The 27990-nt window shown below is 39.4% G+C and overlaps 1 protein-coding gene across 4 annotated transcripts in view; it reads left to right on the forward strand.

Annotated features, from left to right (window-relative positions):
* The window catches only part of ATXN1 (ataxin 1), a 378441-nt gene that overhangs the window by 113273 nt on the left and 237178 nt on the right, over positions 1-27990 (forward strand). For all 4 annotated transcript variants that reach the window (XM_089682288.1, XM_089682287.1, XM_089682290.1 and 1 more), the window contains exon 2: positions 15389-15479. The gene's annotated coding sequence lies outside the window, so the exon portion shown is untranslated. The remainder of the gene's footprint in view (positions 1-15388; positions 15480-27990) is intronic.

Genomic DNA, 27990 nt, shown 5'->3' on the forward strand with positions numbered 1-27990 from the left:
AGTGCATGCGCAGGGATGACGTCATCCTTCACCGGCCAACGAGGAGACCCGAAGATCGGCACTCAGAAGAAGATGCCAGCGCTGGCACAGGACCATTTGACGGGTAAGTATTGAGACTTTAGTTCCACTTTAAAGTGGACCTTGACTCTATTAATACATTTTACTTGACTGAATTCCTCCCCCTTCTGCATTCTAAAATGCTGATTTGTTTATTTACCATTTTTTCATCTTTATGCTCACCTAGGCAAGTATGACATCTCTGCTCTTGAAGCCTCCCAGGATATGCACATTATTATTATTATTATTATAATGGATTTATATAGTGCCAACAGTTTGCGCAGTGCTTTACAAAATGAAGGTAGACATTACAGCTACAATACAATTTGGTACAAGAGGAAACAGAGGGCCCTGCTCCTTACAATCTAGGAGGAAGGGTTGAGTGATACAAAGGGTAATAGCTGTGGGGGGGATGAGCTGATGGAGGAAATAAATGGTGGTTTACTAGGTAGAAGCAGGATAGATTTCTTTAAAGAGAGAGGTTTTCAGGGATCATCTAAAGGTGGATAGATTAGGACACAACCGGACAGATTGGGGTAGAGAATTCCATAGGATGGGATAAGCTCGGGAGAAGTCCTGGAGGCGAGCATGGGAGGAGGTGACACAGGAACTAGAGAGTAGAAGGTCTTGGGAGGATCAAAGAGAGCAGTTTGGTTGATATTTTGATATATTGCGTTTCCCAGGAGCTATCCGCTTCAATACAGCAGCTGATGGAAGGCAGATTGGGCAATGCATCATCAGGGGGTTGGCTGGCTGTACCAGGAAAAGACAGCTGGCCCCTGATGAGTTCAGAACTGAAGACAGTAGTGCTGGAGTCAGTGTGCAGCATACTATGGCAGATCACAACACACCAAAGCTTGAAACATCAGGCATATGCATATATTTTAGATGATAACACCGATTTAAAGATAAGAGGTGATTTAAAAGAATGTGGGGGAGCAAAGTTCCTATATGCTGTGTCCATATTGCTTTGCTTTCCAGGGGCTGCAAAAATTATACTCCTCACTTTGGGGCCATGCTGTGATGTCCCTGTAACTGTAAAAAATGCATGCAATTATGATGTGGTGGTGCAAGCTTACAGGGTTAAAACAGGCGGTGAGGTGGCGACATATAGCCTCTCAGCTGTCTGTCAAACGCCCTCTGAAAGGATTTTAGAAAGATGGCAAGGGCTGCCACAAGTGTAAACAAGCCCTTAGGAAGGCAACCTATTTTCAGTTGTATGTTTCCTGTTCTCACAGAAGGAGGGCTGTGACATTAGAAGTCATATTGAATATTTTACCTTTCAACATATTCATTATCACTTTATTATCAACACCCTGTTGGCCCATCCACCACTTATTTTTTTTGTGACTGTGCTATATCTCAGGAGATCACTCAATGACATAGGCAGTATTCACTTACAGTACATGAGCAAGCACGTTTTTGTGTTTTTTCTTACTGCTGAAAGAGACGTATATCTAAAGCCAAACCTTTACTCTTAGTTTTGGATGGAGTAGAGAAGGGCTGAAATCCCTGTCAGGTTTTTTATTCCTGCCTTTGCCTCTGTTTGGTGATTCACACCCTGAGTTTATCCTGGTAACTGTTGTCACTTGGAAAGAAATTGAAGGGAAATCCAAATTTTACAACTGTCACCAGCACAAGAGGAAATCTTGCCATCGAGACATCTGTTCTAGTGGCAACAGTGTAAGAAGGGATTTCTCTCATTTTGGAGAGATCTTCTCTTGCCTGATATATCTTCAAGGCATGAAAGAAAAGGCAGATCTCTCAAACATGATAGAGAAAAAAAATGAACCTGGGGTTTGACCATTCTCTACTGTATACAAATATAAAATATGTTTTGGTTTCAATATACTTTAAAGCCTAACTCCATGTTGGGCAAAAACCCAACTGTAGGCTTCATCACCCTCCTTTGGAGCTCAAACTTTACAAAAAAATAGCATATGTACCTTTATTTACAAGAGACAAATAATATCATGGCTCTTCTTCGTCCAGCAGTGGGCAGGTCTTTGACTGCCACAGAGAGTGGCGCCACTTTTTGCAGCATTCATTGGCAGATATGTTGGCTTGATGGCATACCCACATGGGTTGTGTCTATGACAGCTTGGAATCACAAGATGTGTGCTAAATCTGGAACACCAATGGCACTGGACTACGGAAAGGACTTTCTGTTAGGGAGAGCATCAGAGAGGAGGTGAGAATTGTTGTTTGAGCTTTTTTTTTTTAAATATGTTTACTCTGCTTAACTATGGGATTTATAATTTTAAAAGAAAACATACTTTAAAGCTTAACTCCATGTTGGGCAAAAACCCACTGGACTTTGGAAAGGACTTCCAACTTTCTGTTAGGGACAGCATCAGAGAGGAGGTGAGAACTGTAGTGTGAACTTTTAAAAAAAAAATTACTCTGCTTAGCTATAGGATTTATCATTTTAGAAGGAAACTGATTGTCCACTATGACCTTGCTTACAGAATTGGACAAATAGTTTACGCAGCGCTTCACACCATAAGGGCAGACAGTACAGTTTATATACAAATTCATACAGGAGGGATCAGAGGGCCCTGCTCATTACAGCTTGCAATCTAAGAGGGGGGTCAATTGATACAAAAGGTAATAACTGTGGGGGATGAGCTGATGGAGAAATTACATGTACAATCGCTAGCAGGGGGCAAGATAGGCCTCTCTGAAGAAATGAGCTTTAAGGGATCATCTAAAAGTGGACAGAGTAAGAGATAGTCAAACACATTTGGGAAGGGAGTTCCAGAGGATAGGAGCGGCTTTGAAGAAGTCCTGGAGGGGAGCATGGGAGGGGGTGACAAGGGAGCTAGACAGCAGGAGGTCTTGGGAGGAACAAAGAACAATTTGGTCAGTATTTTGAGACAAGGTTAGTTATATAGCTGGGGGCTGATTAGTGGATTGCTTTTTATGTTGTTGTAAGTATCTTGAATTTGATTATCTGGGTAAGGGGACACCAGTGGAGGGATTGGCAGAGAGGGGTGGCTAACACTGACTGGCTGATAAGGTGGTTGAGCCTGGCAGCAGCATTCATGATAGTGTAAAGGTAAGCCAGTGAAGAGGGTGTTGCAGTAGTTGAGGTGGGAGATGACTAGGGAGTGAGTTAGAAGCTTTGTGGTGTCATTAGTTAGGAGTGTATCTTGGAGATGTTGTGGAGACTGAGGCAGCAAGCTTTGGACAGTGATAGGATGTGGGGGCGAAAGGATAGTTCAGAGTCCAGGATTACACCTAGAACCTTGGCATGTGGGGACGGGTTGATGGTTGAGTCTATATTAAACATAAAAATAAAGACATGCATACATATTTTCCTGGGAGCACCATCCCATATAACAGAAAGCTAAAAAAGTACCTACATGATAATAAGGGACTTTAAGTGTGCTCGCAGGAAAACAGAGAAAATTGCCATGGACACCAAAAACATCTAAATGAAGTATATTTACCGTAGTTAACGTATACTTAGATGTTTTTGGTGTCCACAGTAGTTTTCTACGTTTTCTTGCAAGCACATTTAAAGCCCCGAATTATCATGTAGGTACTTTTTAAAACTTTCTATGACAGTGCTTACCCTCATTGATAGTGGGAGCTTGCCTTTAGTAAAAACAGATATATTAAGTAGCAGCTGAATTGAAATAGAAAAGTAAAATATAAGTTAAAATAATACATTGCTATATGCTGTACAGAAAGTGCAAGTGTTTTATTTTATATAAACATGAAAAAAAAAACATAATTGGTTTGTCATATTTGTGTATGAGCACAGTGTCTCAAAAAAGAGCAAAACCTTCACTGGATTATTGCTGGATGTTGCTCTGTAGTAATAAATTATTATCAAAATAACTGTGCCGTAATGCTGTTTGAGATGACTGGAAAAAGGGCCTTCCCTAAAGCACTTGTACAGTATGTCATCTGCTTTTCAGAGCTAATTACTTTGGTAATTCCCTCTTGGTATTTCCTCGTCTTACTTTCTGATGAGTTATTTAACACAATTTATTTTTTTTACTCCTAAAAATTGAGCACTTAATGAATGGATGCTTTTTAGGATCTGTAGAACAAAGACGTACAAAGAAATATTATACCCCATAATCACACGCACAAAATATGTATAGGTATATTTATGTGTGTGTGTGTGTATATATATATATATATATATATATATATATATACAATATATTGCAGAAAATCCAGCACATTCATTTATACTGTATATGCACATATACCTATGTGTGTGTGTATGTAAAAACATTTTTTTTTTTACATGCATAAGTATATGTTTGTGTATACAGTATAAATAATTTTGTTAAATATTCTGCAGTCTGATGGTGCCTGAACATATGTTCCATGAATATAGACATGAAGATGCTTTGCCCAGAAATATGATACGTGTGTATGTGGTCCTTTGCCTCATGTATAGGTTTCTGTTTCTGGGTATTATTGAGTTGTATGGTATGATTAACCACTCTTACAGTACAAATTGCAATTGTTGTTAAGTACATAATTGCAGCTGCAAATTCTTTATTGAAGCCAAGTATCTGTTAGACAGACACAGTGCCTGTCAATACCGTACGTCACATGCATTAACAGGAGTGTTTTGTATTTAGCTGTTATGCTGATTAGATGTAGGCACTTTTCACAGCTGTCAGCAGTTGTATCGAGTTTTGAGGCAAAGTTTTACTTTTTTTGGAGGTATTCAAGTTCACACATTAACTTCTGTGTTTTTAGAGTTTGTATTTGGAGAGGTATTTTTAAAGCTGAAGCTTAGTGTATATACAGTATATATAAATATGTATATTTTTTGGGGGTTTTTTTTGGAGGGGGCAGGTGGAGGATAAGGTATGTGTAATGGTGTATATGCCATTAACTGCAGACGGCTGCTTCTGCTAAAAATCATTACTGTGGTGTCTCCTCCACAGCCACGGAATATTGCCCTGAGTAGTTGTCCTCCAGAGCTATGAAGGTTAACAGCAGCAGCTGTTGTGCCACATGCCTGCCCTATTCTGCCCTTTCAGTCATTAAGAGAACTCATATTACTGCACTGCCGCAATGCGTTGCATTCTGTGACTAGGCAGTGGAGCTGTGAGTGACAGGACCTCATCCACCCATTCATAGAATGCAGTGCATTGTGGGAGTGTAGTAATATGAGCAATATAAATATGAGGGCAGAAGGAGGCGAGGTATTGGTGCAACTTTTCTCTGTAGCAGTGGCTTCGGTTAGACCCCTTTCAGACAGGACGGACTCCATCCCAATCAGCAGGGGATCTTCTCATAGATCCCCTGCTGATCAGAGCAGAGCAAGTGGATGACACATCCATGTTCATGCAGAGCAAACGTGGACAGAGCCTTCTATGTTCTATGGGTGGCCGGATGTAAACCGACTCTTCTTTCCGTTTACTATCCTCCAATCTGATGTGCCTAAACAGAAGAGGATGAATCCCCTTTTAATTTTTTTTATTTAGAGGACTGGATTGGACCCAGAGGTAAGCACAAGTCCATTTACCCATAGGGGTGAATGGGCCAAGGCCATCTGATCAGGTCTGCGTGAAAAAACTAAAAAATGGATTTGATCAGACCCGCCATGTGAAAGGGGCCTAAGGCTTCACAACACCAGAAGACAGACTCTCAGGGCAGCTCATGAATGCTCAAGAATAGAGAACACTCTGGCATCAAGAAGCAAAGAAAGCCTGTCCTTTTATGTATAAAACACAATTATTATGGTGTCATTTTTCAGGCTAGTTTTTAGTAGCTCTACAAATACAGTGAAAAGGTAATGTGTTAATTGGTTTCATTCAGTGATTTAAACAGGTTCTTGTTGTACAACAAATTCCTGTTTTTCAGTTTTACTAGAGAACTTTAGAGTTGCCACAACTTGTTAGCCTCCTCAAGCTCCTATCAGAGCCATAGCACATGTTGTAGAGCATCCATTCTCAACCAGGATCTCTTGCAACCCAAGGGTTCCTTCTGAAGTTGCTAAGGGTTGCTTAATCAGTGGCTAATTGTTCTTATATTTGAAAGTGCCTGCATTGTTCCAGGGCCAACACATTGCACTAAAATTTTAAAAGAATCTGTTCTAAATATTGTTTTTTTCTGCTCATATGTTATGTTTAAAAAAGACCTTAGTGTCTTAGCGTTCATGTTTTTTAGCAGCCACATTTAATTTACTGTATGTCATTGCACAATTAAAATGATTCATTTTCCCTATAACAGACCTGTAACAATGGAAATTTGGGTACAGTGATTGCATACTTTCTTAGGTTCATGATTACTATATGATTTCACTACTACTACTAGCCAGGGAATTTAGAGGTCCAGGTCAGTGATATGCCATGTTTTGAAACCTTAGTATGTGTTAGAGACTCTGTATATGGTCCTACAGAACAGACAGTACACAGTCCACATGTGTGCTTCTCTGCAAACAGGAAACAGGAACTTTATTTAGGAAGAGGATACAGAATATAGTCATAGCTGCAGCTACAAACACTGCCTTCTACTGGTTTATTTATTTTTTTATTTCAGGTACTTATATAGCGCTGTCAATTTACGCAGCGCTTTACATATATATATTTTATGTTCACATCAGTCCCTAACCCTCAAGGGTGTAAAATCTAATGTCCATAACTTACATTCATACATACACATACTAGGGCCAATTTAGACAGGGCCCAATTAACCTACTAGTGTTTCTTTGGAGTCTGGGAGAAAACCCATGCAGACACAGGGAGAACATACAAACTCCAGGCAGATGGTGCTGTTGTTGGGATTCAAGCCAACAGCCCTAGTACTGCCAGGCGGAAGTGCTAACCATTTAGCCACTGTGCTGCCCTTTGGTTTAAGAATATATCTACTGAACACTGAAGTAGTTGTTGCAAAACACATGAACAATGTATTCCAACAGTATGCCCTAATTATTACATGTACAGTACAATATTGCACAGAATCCTGTTACATTTTTTAAATTGTGCAGAGATCCAGCCCAGTACTCCAGGCAATTGATTCCTTATATTTCTTCATTTTGTTTCAGTATGCCTCTCGAGAGTTATGGATACTGGCAGTTATGAACCCCTTAATTAGGAATGAAAGTTTCCACTAAAAAGTCATAATTTTATTAATTATTTGCTCTAATCTCATATGACAATAAAAAATTGCAGTGTAATAAGAAACAAGGCCTCTGTTTTCTCAGAACAATATATATCATTAGTGTTCACTACCTCAGAGGGCAGTCCACTCCTAACCCTTCTCTACGTTACCTTTGATTTTTAGCACAGAATCAAAAAGTTGCATGCACCTCTAAATTTTCAGTCTTTGTGTGGTTATTTACTAGACTGCAAACAGACGTCTGAAGGCTGTACACTACCATTAGGAGCTATTAAGATTTCACAGAACCGAGAACTCCAGCCTTAGTATTGTAAAGAATTATACATAATTACTTTATCGCCTCAATGGGTCAGAAATAGTATGAAATTGTATGCAGCACTTGACATTTTCCCTTTTCAAGTTGCTCCTGCTGGGTTTTTAACCACACGACAATTGTGTTTGATAGTGTGACAGCAAGACATTTTAAAATAATCCTTTGGTCAATTTGTGAAGTAAAGAAAATGTTTAGTGAAAGCTGTGACAAATGGCTTTTAGTAGGAAAAGGATAAAAAAAAATGTGAGTATTAATTGTTATACCCCTCCTTCTGTCAAACAAGCTTAGTAAAGTGCATAAAACAATCTGGGTTTTTGTCCACTTTAAAATAGAAATATCCTCATTTGCCCTGCATTTTCTAAAATCTCCATTTGTGGTGACTCTCTGTTGTCAGTTGAAACCAGGCATGACTACAATGCTGTTGATTCCAAATTTAAAGGAACCGATTGATGCCATGTCCTAGTTCACCTAAAGATCATGATTTTTATTTTTTTTTAAACATATTTATGTAACAAATACAAATGTGAATATCTGGGGATATGTCACTTGCGTTTTCATAGTATTGGTTAATATTTCGAAACAAGACCAACTAAAGTGGTTCTAAAGTCATATCCAGGGGCAGACTGACAACTCATGGGGCTCCCGGGCAATAGGGAATCATGGGGCCCCTGTGTCCTTGCCCACACTCAAAAAAACCTATAGAAAAGGTACCAGGGGCATTTCATGGGGCCCCCTACTGACCCCGGGCCCTCGGGCAATGCCCGAGTGCTCGAATGGTCAGTCCGCCCCTGGTCATAACATTATTTACCCTAATGTATTGCCTGCAATAAGGTAAAAATGTCTCAATAGCAGTATCGCCCCTTCACCCCCCTAAATATTTGAGTTCTCACTGTGCCCATCTGTAGTGGTGCTCTTCTTTCTCCCTTCATTCCCAAGACAGAGAGGCAGCAGCACGAGCCATTGACTCCTGCTACTGTCAATCAAATCCTGTAAGCAGGGTGCAGGCTGAGCCGCACTGTGTGTGTGCTATGGGCACACACAGCCCGGCTTGGGAGTGAGCTTGCCCGCAAATGGCATGCCATGGTGTCAGACACAGAAGAGGAGGAGCCAAGATCACCAGTGGGGGACTCCAGAAGAGGTAGCTTGGGACCACTCTGAGCAATATCATTGCACAGAGCAGGTAAGTATAACATTTTTGTTTTTTAAGGTAAAAAAAAAGTTATCCTTTACATTCTTTTTAAATTTAGGCCATTCAACTGGTTATAGCTTTCTGTTTTAATAGGTCTATACAGAAATGAAAAGCTGATGGGAATTTAACATACTCTATCCAAATTTAAATAAAAACAAGTATTGGCTTTAGATCTACTTTATATTGCCCACTTGAACATAAAGCAGACACCTTCAGTTTTTTTTTTAGTGCCCCAGGAGGAGTCCCAAAACCCTCCAATCATAGAGATATAATCTCTACATGCGTGAAGCCAGCAATCTTGGGTCATACTAAAAGTTTGAGGCCTGATGGTAGGTAAGTAGCGTTGCTCAAATCCACCTGTGTGCACGCAGTGTGTTCCTCCACCAGTAAGAATCCAGAGATTCTTGCCATCTGCCACTCTCGGCTGCCAGTGTTAATGTAACTTAAAGTATTATTAAATCTACAACAGTAAAATCAGCCTGTATATGCCGTAAAGCATGCTTGTTATACTTACTGTGGAATCTAAGAGGTTAATCCATTGTGTAAAACTGCTGTTCAATCCTGTTTTCTCTGATCCTCCCCTTCTTCCACAGTCCCCAATCCATCTGCTGATAGTACAGAGCACTAGGAGACACTCGGCACATTCTCAGTTTGGTGTGTATTGCTAGAGAGTTGTTTTTTTTTTTTTTGGGTGGGTGCATGTGATCAGCACAGGGCCAATCAGCACTTTCCAGACAGAGGGTCAGAGGTCATGCAGCCTCATAGGACAGTCAAAGGAGAATGAAAACTCTTTCTACAAGATTAAACAGTCCTGGGCTGGACACTGATAGAAGTCTCAAGACTGCTATATACTACTGATAGAGAGGCATTTAGCAGTTTATATTTACTAAAATTGCATTTCCATGTTCTGTGTACTGTGGGAGACCAGATATAGTGAATGCAGGGTCCTGGGTTTAGTAACACTATAAGTCTTCAATGTGGAGGTTCTGAAATCTAAATGCTTACAATATATATTATAGTTCAAGTGCACCATCTCTACAGAACAATTTTTTGAATTACAAGGTAATAAACAGTATGCAATGCTAGTCATACAATCACTGAAACTCAAACAATTTTTTAGCTATTAAAGAAAAGCAATTTGCCAATTTTTTGGATAATAGCCAAAAGATTTTGTAGGATTATCTTGTTATGCAATCAGATTTCAGTACTGATCATATAAAATAATTCAATAACATGTTTTGCTGCTACCACACTTTTTCACTTCAAATGCTCAGAAATAATTGACTCTCCCAATCAGGGCTTCTTCCATTAAGATAATTTTATATAAAATTGCCTCTCTTTTTAACACCACATAAGCTACTTTTAGTATGATTAGAGTTACAAGTGTTACCTAACTGGATTGAAATGTACGTGAACACTTAATGGCTAGCCTAAACAGATGCTTATGCATTATGATTGTATACTATATAACATTATTTTTACTGTGAACATTCATTATTTTTTGTGTTCTGAAGATATCCAGGTTAGAGTAGAATATACACTAACTTTTGATAGATAAGGTCATATAGGTCAGATTCTCAATTTTTGTAAACTTTTTAGGGTTATACATGCATGAATTTCTGCTGATCTCCTGAAGCCTCTTGGCAAACACTACCTTCCTACATGTATGTGCTTCAGCAACCTCTGTGTAGATAGTTGCAGACTGTTTTCTCCACTGTAGGTGGTGCTCTGAGTGGTACCACAGCCTGGAGAGAAAGCTAAGCAAAACCTGGTTTCCTGAGTCATGGTATCGGTTGGCTACGCTGCATCCATGTGACCCTGGTGGCCATCTTGATGCAGCTTTTACAAAATGGGTAGAGTAGGGAGAGAGACCCCATCTACCAGGGAAAGTGACTAGCATCAGGGACAGGTTCCTGATGAGTAGGCACAAGTTAGGGATTCTCTATCCTCAAGGAAGCCTCCCCTTTGAGACTGAACCAGCCAGGCCACATTTCCCCCTCTGAAACAGACGCTGTTGGTGCATCTATTCCAACTGCATCTCTGCATTTGAACTGAACTGTGTTTTCTTTAAGTGGCACTCTCCCGCTGGGGTGTTTGTACTTTGGCATTATCTTCTCTACAAGTTAGAAGTTTTATTGCAACCTGGACTCTGTGTTTTTACTGCTGCCACACCACGCTGCACCTCCCCACACCTACATGGTGTTTCTTGGCATGAAACGGCTACTTGTTGTCTACATTAAAAGACAGGGTGACAACACTGGAGCAAAACTGGGAAATTTATAAAGAGCATCACTTTATAACAGGAAGGGCTTCAGCACCAAGCATTGTTTTAAGGAAAGTTACTGGGAGCGTTCTGGCAACTCTCTACCCTCATTGCCTGAGACTGCATTGGGAGCCATTGGCTCCTGCTGCTGTCAGTCACAGCCAGTGAGCCAATAAAGAGAGAGTGGGGGTGAGGCCAAGCCATGGCTCTGTGTGGGAGTGAGCCTGTGTGGGAGTGAGCCTGTGCGGGTGCCTCCGTAACAAGCTGCTTGCTCTGGGGAAACTCGGCAGTAGGGAGGGACCAGGAGCTCTGGCAGGGGACCCATGAAGAGGAGGATTGGGGCTGCTCTGTGCAAAACCACTGCACAGAGCAGGTAAGTATACCATGTTTGTTAGGTTTTTTTTAAATTATCTTTAATATCACTTTAAAGTTTATATGTGATTTTAGTGATTGGGTTTACATATACTTTGAATAAAGACTTTCATTTTAGATATATGAGGGTGGCCAATACTAAATATGAGTATTCAAGCAAGAGTAAAAAGCATACCCAGAAATATGGCACTGCTCCATACCTTTTACCTCCTGATGTTCACACACTATTTGGATGCTGGCTCTTTACAGCTCAGCTCTTCTCCAACATGGAATATTGAAAGATAAGAGTTGCACTCCATTGTAAATGTGTCCTGGTTCTTTGTTGCATAGTTCATAAAAGGGCTTCATACATGTTGTCTCCACCCAAAGAATCACACTCCCTATGCACGTTTCAGGCCCAATGTGCTTGCTTTAAAGGATAGAATAGATACATAGTATATCCTCGTGAGCAAGCCTGTTGGGAGAAATGCATATAGGGAGTGTGGTTCTTTGTTTGGAGACGACATGTATGCAGCCTTTATGGAGTATGAAATGAAGTACCAAGAGACATTTACAACAGAGTGCAACCCTTTCAATATTCCAGCAAGAGAATCAATATTATACCCGGGCAACTATCATTTTCGATGGCGTGTTCAGCAATGACAGACTCCATGTTTCTTTCTTTGATGCAAAATGTTAACTTGTCACTTTGGTGTTTTCCAAGTTTTGTTTTTTGTTCCTTGTAACTGTCAGAGCCTGAAAGCCTGAAAAAAAAACCTGTTCTTCAGAAAGATGCCTGAAATCAAACTGGTGTTTAATGCTGTAACACTATGATTTAAGCAGTAAAATGGTTTATATAATTTAGCCAGTGAAGATTTGAATAGGTTGGGTTGTTGAGTGCACAGACTCAGATACAATGGAAATCTTTCTAGACACACATAGTCTCTAAAAGTGCTTTATGTCTGGAATGACAATATGAGAATGTTATGGCTCTGCTGACACACAACATCACTCTTTTGATGGTTTATTGCTGTAGAAATGCAACAAGACATTCAAAATCAGCATACGTAATGCACGTTGCCTTGGTGATAAATTTATTTGCAGAGATGTATGTCTTTTCAGCACATACCACAATTATGTCCTATCGTTTGCAATTATTTAACCCCATACCTTGTGGACAGAAAATAATAATCTGCTGCTAAAGTGTTTTAAAAAGACTTATAAATGTCACTGTACAATGTTGCGTAACATTTTTTGACCATGTTGATTCTTTTGGAAACCACTCTATAATAATAATCATAATAATTGCAATAGTAATCCATATGTGATCCTAATGGTTATTGACATGATGGCAACATAATGTTATTAAGAAATATTCATTAATAGGGGAACGCATTTCACTTCGTTTTTCCAAAATTTCATTGTTGTTGACTTCATGCAATTTTTTAAGGCGTGGTTTCGATATGGATAATGTCCTTTTTTTCCCAAGCTGATATGTCAGTTGTCTAAAATTTTATTCTGTAGTTTCAAAGAACAGCTTTTGTAAATATAAATTAAGTTTTCTATTTTTTAAACTTTTTAATAACATTTTATAATACTTTATCTAAATTTAAGAACAAAACTAATATACTGCATTTCGCCTTTCCTTTTATCTGATGACCGAATTTCCTTTTATTAGTTTTTTTTCAAGCTTTTTTTTTTTAACTTGGTGAACCTGCCAGTATCACACTTACTAAAGGTTACAATGTTCACTCACTTTACTGTATCTATTGAGGAGCATAACTTTCACTGTGGGACAGAAAGTGTGTTAGAACATTAGAACATCTACCCCTCTTCCCACCTCTATAATATAGTGGATTGTTGTATTGTCCCAATATACTACCACAATTATTTGAGATAAAGGCTGCCAAGTACACAAGTCAGCTTTAGGCTTCCGGCAGGATCAAGTGGTATATTTAACTGAATGAACACATATAGAATGTGGGGTATAATGGTATTAATAAAGCCTACATTTACATATGTTTTCATCTGCACAGGGGACAGTACCTCCATTTAATGGAGGGAATTTACAAAAATTGAAGCACTCAGAATCTGGTGCAGCTGTACATAGTAGCCAGCCAATCAGCTTCTAACTTCAGCTTGTTCAATAAAGCATTGATAATAAGTCCAGGAAGCTGATTGGTTTCTGCTTAAAGCTGCTCCAGATTTTGCAGGCTCCAGTTTTAGTAAATCTCTCCCACTGTGAAATGTTCCTTTTGCTGGTGCTGGCTATCAGGACCCTCTGTTTCCTCTTGTACCAAATTGTATTGTAACTGTAATGTCTACCTTTATTTTGTAAAGCGCTGTGCAAACTGTTGGCGCTATATAAATCCTGTATAATAATAATAAAATAATAATATTTGAAATCTGAAGTCCTCTGAAATATCCCCCACCAACACCACTTCCTCGGCAGACGTAATCTTCTGGTGTTGTGGGGTTTAATAAGAATGCTGGACCTGTCACAAGCACTCATCAACGATTTTGACTATGCCTGCGCTTTCGGTTCCCCTCCTACTTTTCATATAGGCTATACTATAGCTTCCATGAATGTCAAGCAAACAATTAATGGAGGAGGCGAACCTCTCTTCATAGATCACTTTTCATTCATGGATGCTATAACACAGCTTATATGGTAGGAAGGGGGCAGAAGGGGTGGCCATAGTCTGTACTCTTGATGAGCACTTATCCAGTGCTTGTAATAATACCCGCAGCACTGGAAGTTTATGGCTGTGGGGTATGGGCGAGGAGGCAGAGACCTTGAATTTCCACTATGATGGCCAGCTCCAGCAAGAGGGACACTTCACATTAAATGTAAGTACTGCCCCCTGTGCTTATTTTTTTTTTTTGTCTAAACCTAGGTTTTGAAAGACCAAAATGGAGCAACTAGAGAAATTCATTGACCGGGTTTATATATACTTTAACTGGTTAGACATCCTTTGCCTTTACAGTCCCCATATTGGTTTCCATTGTATTTGCGGTTTTACCATTCAGAGTGTGCTGTATGTGCTGAAGAGTTTAGGTGTGTGTTTTTTTTGGAAAGAAAAGTCTGTCAGCTTCAAAATTAACACATTGCATTGTGATTTGTTGATAAGATAACTACAATTGTCCTAGATACCTTATAAATTTAGGAGCTTTCCATTTCTTCCAGTGGCAAAAATATTTACTATGCAACTACCAAGAATGGTAATTGAACATGATCCATAACACTGTGGTCTTACCTCAAATCAGTGCTGAGCTGCCCATTACCAACACGTAGCCAAATAGGTCTGTTCATACAGCAACTGGACACTGTTTAATTGAGTTTGTTGTTCATAGTTTATTTGTATTTATATTGTTGACCCCACTGAGGATTTTCCAGTACCCATGGCCACACAAGAAGCAAAGGGCATCTCACTAAAGAGGACACAGTTAGAAATGCGAAAAAATAGATATTTTAACTCTGTCCCAGAAAATGTTTTTTATTCTTGGTGGTATCCCCTCTGAAGGGATTCTACTGGTTTCCTATTCTGGTGACCATGAAAATACTAAGGAGAAGTTTGCCAGTAGATACACAAATAGCAAAACAAACCTAAAGGAAGTTTTAACGATTCCCTGCTCTTTTCAAAGCTATTGATTTGTGATTGTGTTCATCCAATCATGGTATTCAACTACCACTGCCAGGCAAACTAGTTCAGTGACCTTATTTTGTTTTCTACAGCAGTTAAGTAATACAGCTTGACCACTGACCTGCCTGAAAGCTTATGATTGAACAATAAAGATTCAGCATATTCTGAACATGATTACAGGAGAAGAGAGCACCTTTTGAGTAGCAACACTTTGCAAAGCAGTAGGGCTCTGTCTGATTTACACTACCAACCTTTTCCTTCTTATTGTGATCACTGTTGTACATAGGATTACAGGAGGCTGATCTCAGTAATTACATATTTAACTACTATGTACCCAGATTATATATATGCCTGAAGTTCATTTTTAATGTCCAGGATCTATTGTGTTTTCTTGATATGCACAAAATGATACATAATTATGATGTGACTACATTGTTAATTAAAATATATATTTTTAAAATTTTGTTTTTCAGTAAAAAGGTCAAGAAAGTAGAAAATTGTTGGAATATTCAGAGAATAAAACACGGAACCTAAAGAATGCTGGTGATCAGAATACATGAGATGGTAAGAAGATGCCTTCAATTTGGTTAAGGTGTAATAATAACATTGTGCTAATCAGTTAATAACTTGAGCAAATAAAGAGACAACAAGAAAGACTCTGGTTAAAGTTGAACTTTAACAATATATCATATAGGCATGCTCTAAATATATATATCACCAAATAAATAAGTGTCCATATTAAATCTGTGCAAGTCCAAAAATCAATAAAAAAATCCTTTGTGAACTGTGAATAATCCACCACCAAATTAATTAAATAAACTCACCAGAGCTAAATGCTGGTCAAATTATAGACCAGCAATAGCACTTGTGCTCTGTTTTTTACTCTGTAAAAAAATAAAAGTCAGCAGCTACAAAACCTGTAGCTGCTGACTTTTAAAAACCAGCCACTCACCTGTCCCATGATCCAGCGTTGCCTCTGCCGCAGCCCGTTTCACCAGCCGTCCTGTATTCCAGGTGCCGGAATCTTCATTGTGGGCACCTGGCTATGACAGCTTTCGGTTTCACAGCCTGGTGCCCACTGTGCATGCACGAGTAGTGCTGCGCTTCCTGAATGGCCCCGTCATCTTCTGGGACCTGTCACGTGTCCCACAAGACTTTGAGGAGGGAGGGTAGGAGGACAACTTCCGTTTCTGATTTCTGATCGCAGTGGAAATGGGAGCGGGTACCTGTCAAATTCGGGTACCCCTCCCCCCCCCCCACTCTCCAAAGGTGCCAATCCTTAATAGGGAGAGGGGACCAATCTTTAAAGCGGGACTTCCCCTTTTTGGGTGGAACTCCGCTTTAATGAAAAATATTGTTCTTTAGCAACATTGCACATTAATAATTATGTGACCAAAATTAGTGTGTCCTGTAAATTGCCTCCAGCATTGTTCCTGTATCTTCTTGTTGGAGGCTGCCATTTTGCTGAAGCCCAGAGCTCCTGAGCAACAGTAAATCTTTAGACTGGCAGCCTCTACATTTTCAGCACAGTGCCAAAAAACAGACAGCAACTGAGCATGTGCAGAGCAGGGTGCGACAGTATATTACTGAACTTTAAACAGTATAGGCACTTATTTTTAATGTTTTACATAGCTATAACTACAAAAGGGTCCAGCCTGATGTAATTGACCAGGACTTAATTTTCTGACTAAAGTTCCACTTTATAGACATGATTCTCTTACCTTTACAAAAATTAATAATGTTAATAGAGGAGCCTCTTCAAGAAAGGCATGTCACCATTTGTCCTGTTCATACTAATTTTGAAACTGTCTTCCATGACTGATGACTTAATAGGATTAGCGAATTCAAAGCCTAGCTTATATACAAGAGACATTATAACTGCATTAATAGTTCAGTAGTTCAATTCACTGAAATAATTATAGCAGACAAAAGGGAACACCTCTCATAGTTCAAAGGTGCAAAATTTAACTGGATAATGTGGGGGTTAACTATCAAGGTTCACCCCATGCGAACTTGCATTTCCTTTGGACAATCAGGTTAAAAGTGCAATGACCATACATTTGAAATTTCCTTTTAATGCAACTGGCAGTTTAAAGTGTTGACATAATTGGTGGCAAAACAGGCCCTTCATAAATCACTTTCTTTTTATTTGGACTGGTAGAAAGTTTGGGTGCAGAATTTGTGAACTGGTACAATAACTTTTTGGGAGTGAAGTGGAAGTGGAACTCCACAGAAACCACTAAATACACAATTAAAATGCACACTATATAGAGAAAGTTTACTGTTTTACCTGCCCGAGGATTTGTTAAAGTGGTATTAAACCCAAAAGCAAACATTTATTATATTACAGCTTACCAATTCATACATGTGATGGTTGCATTAGTTTTCTTTTTTAGGCTTTCTTTATTCTATTTTCATCTAGTGATCTGGCCAGTAAGTCTGTTGTTTTTCAAAAGAACAAGCTGTTCAGCAGAATGTATCAGTTACATGGATCAGAAAAAACATTTACCGGTAGCAGGGATGTTTACAATGTTTTATTTATTTATGTAAAACCTTAATCTTAAAAGGAAAAAAAATAGTTTGCTGTAACTGCTTATAAAGTATTAGCTGGGATTTGGCTTCAGTTTATTAATGTATCTAAATCTGCTAGTACATCTAACACACTCCTCCCCCCCAGACTGCTTTTCAAAGGTGCCCCCTGTGCTCATGCATCCAGAATGGGAGCATTCTAAAGTATGTTACTGGCCAGATCACCAGCTGGAAACAGAGGAGAAAAAAACCTAAGAAAAGAAAACTGATGCAGCCACCACATCAAATGATTGATAAGTTGCAACATAATGTATTCCATTTTTGGCTTTAGGTTTAATAGCACTTTAACCACTTGCCAACCACGCTATAGCCGGTTGTCCAGTTCTCAGAGGGCGTCATATGACGTCCTTCCAGAACGTTCCCTCCCGCACGTCCCCAGGGGTGCGCACACGGCGATCTCCATGATCGCTATGTCCTACAGACACAGCTGATCACGGGATGTGGTAAAAGGCCAATCACATCGGCCTTTTACCACATGATCAGCTGTGTCCAATGACACAGCACATCACTGGTAAATGCAGTTGCCGGTTATCGGCTGCAATTTCCTCACGCTGTCAAAGTGTGAGGAAAGTACTGCCGATAACCAGCAATGTCAGAGGACGGATCAGCACTGATCATCAGGGCACTGATGATCAGTGCCCTGATGATCAGTGCCACCGGCCAGTGCCGCCCACTTGTGCCCAGAAGTGCCGCCCACAAGTGCCCAGAAGTGCCACCCACCTGTGCCCAGCAGTGCCACACACCAGTGCCCAGCAGTGCCACCCATCAGTGCCGTCAGTCAGTGCCCAGCAGTGCCTCAAGTCAGTGCCACCCATCAGTGACTATCAGTGCTGCCCATCAGTGCCCCCTATCAGTGCCCATCAGTGCCCCCTATCAGTGCCCATCATTGTTACATATCAGTGCAGCATCATCAGTGTCACCTCATCAGTGCCGTCTATCAGTGCTGCCTATCCATGCCACCTCATCAGTGCTGCCTGTCAGTGCCCATCAGTGCTGCCTATCAGTGCAGCCTCATCAACGCACATCAGTGAAGAAGAAAAATTACCTGTTTGCAAAATTTTATAATAGAAACAAAGAAAAACTTTTTTTATTCAAATTGTTTGCTCTTTTTTTGTTTATAGTGTCATTCAAAGTGTGACAAAGCTGAAAGCTGAAAATTGGCGTGGGCAAAAAGGGGTTATATGTTCCCGGTAGGCAAGTGGTTAAAGGGGAACTCCACTTTCATGGGGGAAAAAATAGCAAACAAAAAAATAATAATATAGCATATAAAATTGTGACACAAGTCATATTGTAATTTAATTTTATTAAAAGAATGCCTTTCCTTTTCAATCTGCAGCTCTTTAGTCTTCTGTAAAAAGCTATGTAATATGGCTACCTGGAGGTGTTCTGTACACAGAATATGTACATAAAGCCCCCAGAAACATCATTTCCTGACTGTGTGATTGGCTTACTGATTTTCCCAGAAGTCTGCACTAAGAAGTCAGATTTCAGGCATCCCCTGCAACAAAAATGTCATTTTGGCAAGATACTCCCAATATGAAATCATGTTTAAATGGAGGCAGGCCCTGCAATTTTCCTCATTAGAGCCCTGCATGTGCAGCAGCTGATTGATAATTATTAAACCACTTCCATTAGATTCACTTTCCACATGGACACCGACAAACAAACAGCTCTTTCTTCAGAATAACAAAAGGTAGGACTCTGCAACAAATTTTTAAAAAATAGATCACCCAAAGAGGAATGTTTTTTTTCCTCAACAGTGGAATTACACTTTAAGCTATACAGCAGCTACAAATCCTATAGCTGCTGATTTTAATAAAGGACACTTACCTGTCCAGAGATCCAGCGTTGTTCTCACCTGGGATAGTTCTTCTCTAGTCTCTGGGTTCCCAGCGCTGGCATCTTTAGTGTGGGAAGTCGACTATGACAGCTTGCAGCTTTATAGATGGCTTCCTACTGTGCATACACGAGCTGTACTGTGCTTTGTGAATGGTTTCACAGCCTTCTGGGACCTGTGATGTGTCCCTAGGCGATCCGAGCGAAATCGGGAGCGAGTACTTGACAGAGCCAGATCCCTGCTCCCTCCCTACAAAAAAATTACTTGTCAAATGTGGTAGAGGAGGGGGGACTTAAAGCAAAACTTCTCTTTTAGGGTAAAGTTCCGCTTTAGGCACTTATAGCCAATTGTAAATAAATTCTTGGGAGAACTGAAAAAAGAAATATTGGGATTCTATAATATATTGTAGAATTGTATAAGTAATACCATTGGATCTCTCTTATGATAAAGTCTAGTACTATTCCTACTATAAAACAAATAGTTGTGCTCTTGATTCTTTTTTTTGTTGGGTTCAGTTCTTGTTTGCAATAGTTCTTATTTTTTATTATAAAAAAGAACCATTACCTAAAAGTTCACTTTGCAGGTAATTATTACATATAATGATTAAAGTGGTATTAAACCCAAAACCAAAAATGTATAAATGTATTTTATTGCACCTTACCAATGCTTCGTACATTTTTTCTTTTTTAGGCTTTTTTTTTCACCTTGTAATCTGACCAGTATTTCTGTTATTTTTCAATTTAAGCTGCCCTTAGATAAGTCATTTTTTTCATTGAACCAGCAGTTGGTTACAGAGGTCAACTATTATTCATTTATGTAAACCGTTTATTCCAAAAAGTAAAAAAATGTTGCTGTCCCTGATTAAAAAGAATTGGCTAGAGTCTGGCTTTATTTGTTTGTCAAGTCCATCTAAATCTGCTAGCGCATCTAACGCTACCCTCTCCCCAGATTTCCAATGTTGCTAGCCAAAGGTGCCTCCATAGCTTCAGAGTGGAGGCACCCTTAGATAGGAAGTGTGATCACCAAGTGAAATTAAATAAAAAGCCTAAAAAGAGAAAACCAATGCAGCCACCATATTTAACCACTTCCCACTCATAAGACGTGCCCATATGTCCTCAGGTTGAAGTTGTTATATCGAAGCCTTGGCTGCAGCTGCAGTCCTTACCCCGGTATCTTGTTTTTTCATCCAGCGATGTTCTACAATGTCAAAGTGAACCAAGCTGCTGAACAGCTGCTGAATCGCTTTTACATGGGCAAAAGGGGGCCAACCCCCCACCTTTTGTCACCTAGTGACACCTATGTGTCACCTATGTGAACAAGCTGGCAGTGCTGCCGGCTTACCATAGATATGACAGAGGATTGAAAGTTCCCCAATCATCTCTATGGTTTAAGAAACCGAAAGGAACAAAGATTTTGTCACCTACAGTTTTGCTCAGATGTAAACAAACTGTTACCAGCTTGTAAAAGCATCTAATAAAATTGATCTCGTTTTGATCAAATGCTTCTAAAGGCAGAGAAGAGATATGGGATCTAATAGACCCCAGATAACTCAGTAAAAAGTACCTGTCACTGCCCATGCTATCACAAGGGATGTTGTTAATCCCTTGCGATAGCAATAAAAGTGATAACAAAAGAGACAGTGTAAAAAAATTGAAATGAAATAAAAAAATAAAAAAAAATGTAAAGTGCCCCCCCCCCCCCGGTGCTCACAATCAAAGGTGAATGCATACATAGGCCCCACGTGCATATGTAAATGGTGTTTGCACTACACCACATCACTGCAAACATTTTAGCGAGAGCAATAATTCTAGTCAGACTTCCTGTGTAACTGTAAACTGGTAACCTGTAAAGGTTTTAAAATGTCAATTATAGAGATTTTTAAGTACCGTAGTTTGACGTCGTTCCACAGGCGTTTACGCAATTTTAAACTGTGACGTGTTAGGGACCTATTTACTCAGGTGTAACATCATCTTTTATAATTTGCCAAAATAATTGGGTGTTATATTGTGTTTGAGTTCACTAAAATTCTCTAAAGTATATATTTTTTTTTTTAAAATTGCGTTTGAAAAACTGTCGGGTTATAAGTAATATTATAGCAAAAAAAGCAGTGTTGGAATTGGCTTGGTATTGTGTTGGTTAAGGATTGGGCAGCTGCTATATATTCAGTTTTTGCTTTTGGGTTTAATCATGCATTAATTGTATTCATTTTGAATGCAAAGTGCATGGGTGACTGGTACACACTGAAAAATACACATGGTAGAAGAAATAAAATAGCTTGTTGTTTATTGGAGATTTAACACTGTGAAATTGTAATACAGAGCACGATCCAGCAGTTAACTTTCATCCAGGAAAATGTCTCAAAGTGAATTCAATGTATTGTAAAATTGCAGGCATTACCACAACAGCACTGTAATGTGTATGAGTTTGGGGCAGAGCAGAGAAATATTACTCGGCATCTGGGTGGCCCATTAAAATGCTTTGAGAGATACATGATGCTGAAAGCTGTGACAGTAACTTTATTATTGCATTATTTGGTTAGCTTAATAGTTACATTTTTGTCATTTCTTCTTTTTATTGAAAACACTATCTTGCGGTAGAAATGGCTTTTGTAAACCTATCACAGTTCTTGGAAAGCTTTTCTCTTCAAGTACTCAATATTTTATTGAAATGTTATGCCGATTTTAACTGTTCCTGCAAAGTACATGAGGATACGGATAACATTATCAAGTCACAAGAAAAAGTGGACCACAAGCCAAAACTTTTTTCCAGCTTTGGATAGAGTGAGAATGGGTTTTCAGTGCTCTGTATCCCCATTGGGGGAATCTGTTTCTGGAACACAGCAGGAAGTGAAATTAAATTTCCCCAAAGTAAGATGAAATCCCATTCTTTATAATTGGCATGTGAACAGGTGATGTTGTTACTTCACTCTTTTTCTCAAGACATCTACAGAATTTTAGATTTTCTTTCGCTTTCTGTCCAGGTGACCATGTTTCCCAAGATAGAAAGTAGGAGTGCATCTCCCAAATAGTGAAAGGGTTAGCAATGAAACCCAACAGAACGTCTATACTTGCCAACCTTTGTAGTAAAATGTGTTTGCTATACTTCCAATTAATTTTCATAAATAACTGATTTCATTGTAACATCAATTATATAGACGCCAAGTATATGTGAACCCTCGCCTTGTAAAACAACTCATTCAGGTTACAGTAGTAATAAAAGGCAAAAAATATTTGTGTATAGATATGAAAAACATTATAAATACTATTTGTTTTTTAAAATAAGTGATCACATAACCTCTGTTCTCAGCTGCATAAGAGGCTTACAGAGGTAGGGGTGGAGAAACAGCAGAACAGTAATCTTCCCAGTGAATGACTGTGCGAAGGGCATGTCAGCACAAGTCTTGGCCATTGGAGGACAGGCAAACTGCGCTTGCAGCACAATCACAAAACTGACCATGCTGGGAAGGATGTGCTTCTATGCCTAGCATGGTCAGTTTGAAATAGGAATTCAGGGGGACTGGCAGTAACAACAGGTATTTCCCAAAAAGGAAGCAATACAAAGAGAACAGGTTACTTTTAACACAAGATACCAGTTTATTAAAATGTAAATAAAATTATACTTACAAAAAAGTGGTGACAAATCGCATAACATATGACAGTCACTAGATACATACTCCATAAAGCACCAAGGGCCCCGACATTAAAGAAGTGCCATCCAAGGGCCAAAGATAGGCTGACATGTTTTGAGGGAAACCCTCTTCCTCAGAGGGCTCTGAGGAAGAGGGTTTCCCTCAAAAAGTGTCAGAATTTGTTTGGCCCTTGGATGGCACTTCTTTAACGTCGGGGCCCTTGGTGCTTTATGGAGTATGTATCTAGTGACTGTCATATGTTATGCGATTTGTCACCACTTTTTTGTAAGTATAATTTTATTTACATTTTAATAAACTGCTATCTGGGATAATGCTCTAGGCCAGTGCGCTCGTTTCAGTTTTCTCTGCAGTTATATCTGAACTCCCTCTGTCGTATACAGGAGCAGCAAGGCTTGGCCTATCAAGTGAAATTTTGTATATACATCTGGGTTCCACTGTACATCCTTGTTTTCAGCCCTCCACACCCATTCACAGGAGCTTTTGTCTTATTTTACTTTCAACACAAGTACAGGGTATAATAGACACATATCAGGAATATGAAATGTTGGAGTAACACAGTCTGTATACTTTTTGTTCTTAAGAAGAACTGACTTGTATGATATTAAAGTGATATTAAAGACTTGTTTTGTATTGTTTTATTAACAAACATGTCATACTTACCTGCTGTGTGCAGTGGTTTTGCACAGAGCAGTCCTGACCCTCCTCTTCTCTGGTCCTCCACTGGCACTCCAGGCCCCTCCCTCCTGCCTAGTGCCCCCATAGCAAGCAGCTTGCTATGGGTGCATCCAAGCAGACTTGCTCCTGAGCGCTGCTCTGTGTGTCCATTCACACATGGAGTACAGCTCAACACCGCCCCTGCTCTCTCCTCATTGGCTCACTGGCTGTGATTGACAGTATCTGGAGCCAATGCCTACCGCTGCTGTCTCAGCCAATGAGAAGGGAGAGGCCCAGGAGAGCCTGGATCGGGATTGGCTCAGGTAAGTTTTTTTTGGGGGGGGCTGGGGGAGCTGCTGCACATCGAAGGATTTTTACCTTCATACATAGAATGCATGGAAGTAAAAAATACCCTGAACCTTTACAACCACTCTTTATGTGTTTGTGCAGACAGTTAGGGCTCGTACATACTATGTACAAAGACCTGAATTTTTCTGAACTAGAATAGCACATGTCTCTGCAAGGACACACAGAAAACAATTGTTTCTATGTGCCCTGTTCACACCAACATGCTGATGTCATGTGCAGCGCAGAGCTGTGAGGAATATGCAACATGTCTGCATTTTTCCTCACCACATTGCTTATAATTGCACATTCTTGTACTGTAAATACAATACAAGGGAAAGTATTGTGATGACACAGAAGATGGAGAAAAGAAAAACCTCATGAAGAAAATACTCATTAACGGATGTCAGCGCTCATTGAAAATAACACATGCACATGTGTATCAATGCACACGTTTTATGCATGTTATGGTGTGAATGAGCCCCTAACAAAACCTTTCTGTTTTTCAGAGAAATTAAAATTCTCTTTTGCAAATAGCTGCTAAAGCAGGCACATGCTTGTTCACACAGCCTCTTACCCAGCAGTGGAGACACCGCGCATAGTATAAATGCCTTAAAGCCTAACTGCAGCCAATGTATTTTGTACATTTTGGATAGAGTGTTGAAGAGTTAACCTTTCTTTCATATTTGATTTCTTTTACTGATAATAATTGGGGATTGGTTGTCACTGGGACAGAGAGGCATTAACAGCGACAAAAACACTGTCAGTTTTAACCCGTTCCCAGCATAAAAATGTTTTTGTCTGTTTCCCTTTTGGGTAGATGTCCCATTATTTCTTGCCCTAACAGGATGTGAGCAAAAAAAGAGACACAGACAGCAATAAAAACCTATCAGAGACTATAACCCTTAACCACTCCATCCTAAACGAAATAAAACGTTTTGGCTGAAGTTGGGATTTAAAGTGGAACCGACTTCAAAATGTGAAGATTTGCTATGATAAAGGGAACCTCTAAAAGTGTTAATCATGTACTTCCTGATATGTGAGGGGCCTAGGCACTCCTGTACCTTCAGTCTCCAAACTGTATATGTGCAATGTGACTGCTGCTGTTGACTGCAAGTTTCAGGAGATTTGGACTAAGATTTTTGTCCTTACTGTGTTGTTGTCATTCCTGAAGGCTCTGCTATGAGGAAGCAAAGCCCTGCATTTACCAAGATAGCCACCTCCATACAGAGACATACTTCAGAAAACAGCATGACATGTCAGCGACAGAGAAAGACTCACTAGTGGAGACCATAGAAGATATTGGTGACTAGACCTTTGCCTTTGTCTTCTTTTTTTGGGGCACAGTTTCCAGAGTTCATTTCCCCTTTATATTGTGATGTTACATCTTAGATGTTAGATCTTTAGAATGCTGCCATCTCTGATCAATTTTAGTCGACAGTAGGCCAATATATTAAAAAAGATAACATTATCACACATGCAGTGACATTGCATAAAGCTCAATTACATACAGTGGTCATATTCATCTCACTTCTTTTGTCAAGACCAGGCACACCTGCCACATGAGCTAGGATTTAGTTGCCTTTAATGCGGCAGGTCCAATCAAGTCTGCCTGTCAGTTTTTCAGGGGGACCTGATCAGATGGTCCATTTACCCCTATTGACAGACAGGTGTAAACAGACTTGTGTCCATTTACACCTGCCTGCCTCTGGGTCTGCTCTAAAAAAAAAAAATGGAAGAGATCCATCATCCTCTGTTTAGGCAGATAGGAGGGTAGTCAAAGCTCTGTCTGTGTCTGCTCTGTAGAAACTGAGTGGACATGATGTGTTTATCTGCCTGCTCTACTCTGATCAGCAGGGGATCTGTGATCAGAACGAATTCCATGCGAAATCCACACGAAATCCACCCTGTGTGAAAGGGGCCTTAAAGAGAAAATGCAGTGTTTGCTTAAAGTAGCAAGTGAGACTGCTATATTCTTGCTTGACTATGCAGTCACAAGTTCCTTTACTACAGAGTGTTCTCATAATCTGATTCAAAGTTTGGACCATTACAAGTTAAATATAATTATGATCACTTATAATAGATTTTGCTGATGCTAACCTTCTGAGATACTTAAATAATGGTACATTGTTTGGCTCAGACTTGACATCCAACCATGGTATACTGACTTTGAGCATAATTGTTATAGACTGTACTCTCTGTTTATTATGCAAGAAGACAGCAAATGGTTATTTTATGATGACACAGAAATCTTGTATTTCATAAATGTTATAGTAATGAAAGTTATTTAATTTCTCAAGATAATTTTGATTGCTGTGATGAGAAGTCAGCATGATTTTTTGTTGATAGATGGATTGTCTTATACTGGTTTAGAATCTTACATGTTTGAGGTTTGCTCGCATTTTGCTCACAAAGTAAGATAAACACACATACTTCCTTTGTAAAGGAGATGAGGAGTTCTTTTTCATTTGCTTGGTTTCATAGAAATCTGTTAATCTATTTATATTCCCCTATCAAAGACATCTGAGACACACAGTTCTGACTATCCTTTCACAGAGAAATGTCTGAAAATATAATAGCTCTTTAAATTATTCAGCGAAAGTGGATATAGGATTACTAGAGTCTCTGCAACTGTCAGGACCTCAATGTCTCGCATCAGACAGGTCTGTCGTAAATGCTCAGGAATTCCAGGGTAATAGGATCTATTATGTCCACCCAGAACATTTTTCTGATGTGAATTATGCTAAAAGGAACAATTACTTTCATGCAGCCTTGTTATAAAGCCAGTTTTATTTTAGACCTATCTCACTAAATATCTGAGTAAAGGTGAAAACGGAATATGATGCTCCTTATTCGCATGACCTTTTTGGGACCAACCTTCAGGTTAGCAGTAGCAGAATAATTTGGAAATGTCAGAATAGCATTAGGATTCTAAAGTACAACAGAAATTTATTTTTATTCATTGCCTGTTTCAAATGGTTTGTAGAAATCACAGTCATTGCTTTTTTTTTTTTTAAATCTTTTTATTTGGATTTACAGGTATACAATAGTAATGTATATGGGCAAAATACAAATATTGTGGCTAATTCAGAAGCCATTGCCCAGGTGTATTTCCGAAATGTACATAGAAAACAACTTAAAAGAACAATAAGCAAGCAAAACCAATTTGCAAGGCTCATGCACAGAAGAAAGACACATATAAGATTAGTAACCAAAAAAAGACCATGTCACCTAAGGTTATAAAAGTGGACATTCATTAGTCGTATGAAGTGACAGTTGAGGAACTTCCTAACCAGCCGAACCATAGTCTGTTAAATTTAGTTGGGCAGCCCCTATTACTGTAAGTCCTCATGCACACTGGACGTTTTTACAGCTGCTGTATTTGGCTTTTGACATTTTTTTCTACAGCCAGTAAACCCCCCAGCATGTTATCCTATGTGTCCATGCACACATAGACTGTAATCAACATTTTTTGGCTGAAACGTTTTTTGTCTGGAGTAAAAAACCCAGGATTAGTGGGTTTCTAGAGGAGTTTTTTTAGCTGTAAAATGGTCTAATGCTGAAAAACGCAGCAAAACGCATTAAAAAGCAGTAAACCACCGCAAACCAGTGTTTTTGGACTGCTAAAAAACTCTAAAACATGCAACAGCAGAAAAACGCAAGGAAACGTCGCTAATCGCGGCTAAACGTGAATGCAAAAACGCTAAAAAAAAGCTGAAAAACTCATGTTTTTTTCACAGCTAACGTTACCAGCGTTATCAAAATGCCCAGTGTGCATGGAGCCTAAGTGTCTTGGTACAAGGGTAGAACTGAGTTAACCAATTTCATCCAAAAAGAGACAGGGTGGAGAGGGCCTGTTCCAATTTAGAGCAAAAGCTTTTCGAGCATAGAACAGGAGAAGACTTAAAAGGATTCTCTTTACTAGCTTATGGGCCAGTTCTCCGACTAGGCCCAAGAGACACAACCTGGGTGATGAGGCAATAGGGATATAAATCACAGAG

This window comes from Staurois parvus, unplaced genomic scaffold (assembly GCF_062004578.1).
Source record: "Staurois parvus isolate SC_StPar_1 unplaced genomic scaffold, SC_StPar_1.0 ptg000287l, whole genome shotgun sequence".
Classification (NCBI taxonomy): domain Eukaryota; kingdom Metazoa; phylum Chordata; class Amphibia; order Anura; family Ranidae; genus Staurois; species Staurois parvus.